We start from the raw sequence: 7,557 nt of genomic DNA on the forward strand, positions 1-7,557 counted from the left end.
AACACAGATTCTTGCGCATGCGTGCATGTTTTCTCTTGGTTCCGATCTGTCAATGTATTTCCCGAGTGCATTGCCTATAGCTCTTACCGATTCATCCCCCCAGCAGTGAAGTGGGAGATGGGGGAGACGAACCCAAACAGGAACAGCGTTTGGGATATCCATTTCCGGATCAAATTCCGGGGTCCATTTGTTCAGGTATAAGCCTCTTGTGTCCATGAAATAGGGCCCATTACGGAAGATGAGGTTCTTATCCTCCTTTGATTCGAACAAGAAGGTGAAAAAGCCACGTCCACAAAATCTTATGGCGATCTTGCCCTGTATCATTGGACTCCAGTTACGTTCCACCCATTTCTGAACCGTTCTTGGTGATGGCCAAAGCCCAGTAAACTGGCCAACCAGTCCTCTTTCAGCGAGAGCTATTGCTGATTTCCTTGGCAGAGCAGGGGGCAAATCCACCTCAGGAATCTCATCCAGCTTTTTGATAAACTTGGTTTGAGAAGGCCTTGGTCTCGGATCTGAAGATTCAGAGAGCAGAGAGTCAAAAATTTCTTCGAGGGTCTCAGGGCCGAGAGAAGGGGAGGCGGATCCTGCCATGGCAGGCCCGCTGGGAGAGCGGAGGTTCAGGGCAGCGACGACGGAGGGACCCGAGGGGGTCCAAGCAAGGCTCTGCTAGGGCGAGGGCGAGGGAGCCCGACCAGGCTAAGCCTGGGGGGCAGGGCGGAAGCGCGCAGCTTGAGCAGGCAAGGGTTCTCGGCAGCGGCTCGCGGCAGCTCCAAAAATCGATTTAGCCATATTGCTCTTCAATGAGACCCAAATCTCCAGAGTTAAAGATTGGATCTAGGCTGATTATTTTAGTTTGAATTTATTTTTATTTTAACATAGGGTTATTTTTATTTTGGACCAAGTCAAAATTACAACATCTCTATCATATTGGGCTGGAGAATGTCCCTCAACACAATAAAAGATTAACACCCACACACATATATTAAAAAATGATGATGATGATGATTAACGTCCACTACGACCAATATCTATCAGACCTTAAGAAATAAAGAGATTAACTGAGACTTTTTAATATTTTATTTCAATGATTAAAAAGAAGGGAGAGAAGCATTCCCAGATCACTATAATTTTGCGGACTTCACAAATAAAGGTGGTTCGAAGTGTGGATTTTTTTTTTGGAAATGAAAACGGATGTGAATAAGAGCAGGACAATCCAAGAGAAAGTGTTTTTCATCTTCAACCTTCTTAGTATCACAAAGGTGACAAACTCGTTCGTCCCAAGGTGTTTTGGGAATAAACCAACACCCTGTTTCACTCAGAAGCTCATGAGAATTAGTTCTTATTTTCACAATGTTCATTTCTTCTTAGCACTAGTCAAGACAGAAAGATAATTCTGGTTAGCAAGGTTGAGGTTTATCACATCCTTATAATACCTTAGCTTTCGTTTTCCTTCTAACTCCTCATCATCCCACAAATTATCCTTAAATTTGGAAGTAATAATACTTTTAATTTTATCTCTATTCTCCAAGATGATCTCTTCTTTTATCCCCCAATGGTTGAACCAAGATGAATATTCTTACACCAACCTCGCTTGAGTCGGAGGCGAGGGAAGAAATTTTGGGGAACCTCTTAGCTTCCATGTTGTAAAGCTTCTTCATATGCATCAGATACTTAAACATAAACATGCTTTCAATGGGGGAATGTTAGCATCAATCAATAGGATGGGTTAGGAAGTATCCTCGCTTGAGTCAGAGGGGGGTGAAGAAATTTTGTGGAACCTCTTAGCTTCCATGTTGTAAAGCTTCTTCATATGCATCAGATACTTAAACATAAACATGCTTTCAGTGGGGGTAATGTTAACTTTGATCAATAGGATGGGACAAGGAGTATTTCCTTTAATCTTGAGATTGTAGATTATAAATTACTTTTGGATCAACTAGTTCTTTCTACAAAATTTTCTAGATATACTTCAACCCAAAACCTCACATCCATATAACACAAGAGGACAAGAGTCTCAAAAAAAATATTTTTTTACTCCAACATTTTTTTTAATTTACATATGTTTCTTCTACATTTTATTGAAATTTTATAGATTTATCATAATTATTTATATATAAAAATTTATATAATTTCAGTAAGTATATCTATATATATATATATATATATATATATAATTAAAATGAAAAAGTCATGTTTTATGTAAATTAACAACACTGTTCTTAATATCCTCCCAAAGTTAACTTAACATGTATTGGTTGTCAATTTTAAACATTTCATTAGTGCACGAAACTTGGAATTTTTTTATTTAAAGCTAGTGGGTTTTAGCCTTTATGGTTTTACTCTTTGTTTTTTTTTTTTTAATAATTACGAATCTCTTTGAATTTCTTGTGATTTCATAACGAACTTGAAATGAATTTCAATAGAATTTTAGACAAATTTCTTGTTTGTGTTTGTGTTTGGCTTGTTCGATTTCAATTTTTTCCTGTTTGACTTGAGATTTGCAAACCTTATTTGCTCAAGAATGAAACTAAACAAACTTCAAATTTAATCAATTTTGTTTCTAGGTGACTTAGAGTGTAAGTATGATGTATAATTTTTATGTTTTTTTTTTTTTTCAATATAGAATTTAAATAAACTACAAACTAGCAGTTGTACTGAGAGGTGCAAAGGAACACAGATAAGAGAATTGGAGAGAATGTGGAAGACAATAATCAAGCGCAATATATGGACAATGAAATACAATCGAAATTTGAGTTTGTATATATCTTCTTAAGAATGTAACATGAGGTTAAATTTAAGAAGAAAGTTAAACTAACCACGACAATGACAATCCTTGCACGCACAAGGTACATAGCAAAGAAGTTCAATTTCTTTGGGTTGTTTTGAAATGACATGAAATAAATTTTATCGGTGGCACTTGGGAGAAACTAATTTTATCAGTAAGTTGTTGTTAAGATGAGATAGCAAAGGAGTTCATTTTCTTTGTGTTGTTTTTGAAATGACAAAAAATAAATTTTATTAGTGGCACTTGGGAGAAACTAAACTAATTTTATCAGTAAGTTGTTGTTAAGATGAGGAAAAATCAGACTATAGATAGAATCGTTGTATCGATGAATGTTGTGAAAGCACTTGTGAAAAGCTCTATTCTCTCGGGACATCTCAAGATTGATGGGAATTGTTAAAATCGCCTCCAAAACAAAATGGCTAGAAAACTTTGAGGATTGCAGGGCCTTTGGATTGAAGGAGTGGTTTGAGGAGAAATAAAGAGGACATAGTTTATATCCAAGCAATTAAGAATCTGTGGTTTGAGGAGAAATAAAGAGGACATAGTTTATATCCAAGCAATTAAGAATCTGATTATCACTTTTGCAGAAAGAATAATGAAAGAGAAAGAATCATGAGTGAATTTCCAAAATGGTAGAGCACATTTTAAAACTTAATGGAAGAAAAAAAAAACAAAAAAAAAAACATCATTTCTGCAATTATCCAAAGCTAAAATCAAAACTATTTCATATTTTTTAATTTCAAAAAAAATTTCTGATTACAAACCCTCGGTACCAACCGCTTTACGATTATGATTTCCCATTTTATTTCCCTTTTCCAGCCTAACTAACTCACTGTAAACTCATTCTTAACAATAAATTTTAAAACAATTATAAAATTGTTATCTTCTCTCTTATTTTTTTGAAGTTTACACATAAAAACATTTAAATATGATATATAAGAGTCCATATATAATATTTATTTCTTTTCTTCTGCAAAAGAAAATCCTTCCTATATAAACAATATACTACCTTTAATAATTGTAATGTTATAGAGGTATAACCATATATAATATTAAACTATATTTTGCCCAAATGAATCCTCATCTTCCAAATTTTCTAACATCGCATTTTGGATTTTTTTAAAGGCAACTTGAGGCCTGTATACATAATAATAGAATTATTAATGGATGAGTGGGCCCCGTGACTGTCCTCATAGGCATATCAGAAGAAGGTGGTTTCCACAAAACCATATTCCGTCCTTGGGGTCACGCCAAAGTGGTTTTCGAAATGCTATTTGTTGAGAGTCACTCATTATTGAGAAGTTTATATTAAATGTTATTCGTTGAGACTCACTCATTTTTTGGACTTTCAAGAGTTGGTATTTGGAGGTGAAATTTTGATTTGTGGTATTTAAACTAGTTTTTTAACTACATATTTGGATTCAGCACCCTGAAGAACCTCTAAAACACTTTAATTATGCAGCGATTACTCATCAAACTTGTGATTTCAATAAATTCTACCGATTTTAAAAAAATCAACTCAAAAAACATTTCGAAAAAATCACACTAAAAACAACTCTTATTATAAACCGACAAAAATTTACAATGCAACATTCCGTTGGAGACCACTCCATATTTTCCAACATACTCCCTATTTTCCCTGGATTGTTGCCGGAAGAATTAATGTGAAATTTGTATAGAATTATAAATTACAGGAACGCCATCTGTAAAGGTTACGAATGATTATCCTTGGGCCAAACGCACATCGCACTAGCAACGAAAAATATGTTATGATGCTTCGTTTATTGCATTATTTCGACCACCAGGGGAACAAATACGATAGGGAGTCAATGAAGCAGTCCAATGAATGTTATAAATTCCCAAAAGTGTTAATATTGGGAGAATAAGTTACGGAGTTGTCTATAATGTGATTTTTTGGAGATTTTGGTGATGGAATCCGGTGGAAGAAATTGAGGTTAAATCTTGATTTGTTGCAGTTAAAATGGTTTTTAACTGCATATTTGGATTCAGCACCCTGAACAACCCCTGGGATGCTTTGATTGTGCAGAAACTAGCTATCAAACTTGCGATTCCAATAAATTGCTGTCGGATTTTGAACGGAAAACCCTACCGGAAAGGCTCCCAAAAAGTCGCATTATAGACAATTGCATAAGTTACCCTGGTCATCCATGGAAGACCACAAACACAATTTTTCACAAGATTGTACGCAGTGGGATTGTTGTAAATTGATTGGGAATTGTTGTAAATTGATTTTAAATATCAAAATTCTAGAGATTAGAGTTGTTGATGGGACTTGTTTTTATATTACTTGTATCTTTTTCTATACTATATGTTCATGAATAATGTTTCTAGAGATTTGAACACCAGTAAGACTAATTTTATAACTATTAACATTATTCTCTTTCGATAATTGATCATATTCCACTAGCCAAAATTAATAATAAAATTTACTTTCATATTACTTATATCTTTTTATACTCTAAACTTATAAATAATGCCTCCAAAAATTTAAACACAAATAACACTAATTTGATAACTAGTATCATTATTCTCATCATTATTCTCATGTTATAGTTGGTCATACTATTGGACGCTAGGTGGGCCATTCAAGAATTACAAGGTAATAAATGTCACTCCAACTATATCTCAATCAAGCTCTTTGGTTGGCTTTAATAGCATTTAATTGCCCAAACAATAATAGTTTTTGTTCCTGAATTGGGGCCAGCGCCTCCACATTATAAATATACTTGCTTTGAATAGGGCGAAAACGTTATATAAGTTTTGTTTTTATGATCACCATGTCACCCACATGGTGTGCAACTTATTGTATGCGCTAGCTTGCAGACTCTGCAGCTGATAACCATATGATGGGGCATAGAGTGGGACCTCGAACCACGTATTTTTTTTTTAAAATTAAGAATACCCTCTTTGTATAAGAAACCGAGGAAAACAATTTGGTTTATAAAAACTGATCTGTGGGCCCAAATTCAAAAAATTTATCCTCTACTCCAAATGCCTCATAATCTTCAATAGCAAAACCCCGAATTTTTTTTAAACAAAAAATTATTTTGTTAAGAATTTTTGGCTGCAAAATCTTTGATGCTAGAAATTTAGGGTGCTTTTAGTGTATAGTGCTTTTAGTGTATAGGATTAAGCTATGATAAGGTGGTTTGCTTTTAGTGTATAGTGCTTTTAGTGTATAAGATTAAGTTATAATAAGGTGGTTTGTAAAAAAGTTTGATTTAATAATTTTTGTAAAGTTGGACGAATATGTCATTTATATACAATAGTCTTTTGTAAAATGATTAAAATATAGCTTGAGATGGTTCTCTTAGAATTTTCGAATAGTTCATCATATTTAACAAGTACTTAATTAAATCTATCTCCAAACATTTGATACACACTATTATATTTTGTACTCTTAGTTTGAAGGAACAATTTTGTGGCATCTTTATGTCATTTATGTTGTGTAGTGTTCCTTGTTAATGGAAACATAATATTCACAACAAAATGCATGGAAATATTATGAGAAAAGAAAATTAACAAATTTTAATCTCATTGCTTTATTGGTTGTTTTTCCTCTTTAATATGTGGTCAAAGTTTAATAATTTTATTCCCTCATCAATAATTTTAGATCAAAAATCTCCTAACAATATTCATTTTTTTTTCATTAAGGCTGCTTAATAATCACATTAACATCACTTCATTTTATCTTCCTTTATAACCATCCCCAAACTCTTTTCATATATACTATGTTTTGGTCGAGTCTCTATAATTGATGGGTGGTGAGACCACTTGAAATGTGGGGCAACTCTAAGCTAGAATGAGCAGACTAACAATACATATACTTGCTTGTTTTTTTAATGAATATGTTTAAATGTTATGATTTCCATATAGAAACCATAACATGAACATATCAAAATTGATTATAAAATCATTATGTACCGATAATGAACCACATTATTGATTTGAAAAGTCCACCAAAAATTGCTCATTATGATTGATATGGAAGAACTACATCAAAAAATCATTTTTAAACTTAAATTTATTTAATTATTTAAAAAAATTCAACTAATCTATTTAATTATAAAAAAATTCATTAAACTACTTAACTGTTATGATTTCTATATTAGAAGATAATATTAACATTTCATTAATTATAAAATCACTTTTAAAATTGATTATATAATTAATTTTTAATTATAATTTCCAAAATTACTTTTAAATTATGATTCTCATATTTTAACATAATGTTAAGGTTTTGTTAATTATCAAATCACTTTCATAGTTTATAAAATTAGTTTTAAATTTAACTTTTATATAAGAGTTTTAAAATAGGTAAGAAAATTTAGATTTTATATATATATATATTTCAATTATTTAAAAGAAATTTAGTCAATAGATATATTTTGAATATATTTATAATTAATTAATTAATTAATTTAATCATTCAAAACATTTAAGTGGTGAGACCACTTGAAATGTGGGGAAACTCTAAGCTCGAAAGAGCATATATCCATGACAATAAACATACTTTCTTGTTTTTTTTAATTAATATGTTTAAATGTTATGATTTCCATGTAGAAACCATAACATTAATATTTCAAAATTGATTATAAAATAATTATGTACCGATAATGAACACATTGTTGGTTTGAAAAGTCCACCAAAAATTGTTCATTATGATTGATATGGAAGCACTACATCAAAGAGTTATTTTTAAATTTAAATTTATTTAATTATTTAAATAAATTCAACTAATCTATTTA

Source organism: Pinus tabuliformis, chromosome 2_2 (genome assembly GCF_031772625.1).
Source record: "Pinus tabuliformis cultivar Carrire ecotype Pingquan chromosome 2_2, CPIR1, whole genome shotgun sequence".
Classification (NCBI taxonomy): domain Eukaryota; kingdom Viridiplantae; phylum Streptophyta; class Pinopsida; order Pinales; family Pinaceae; genus Pinus; species Pinus tabuliformis.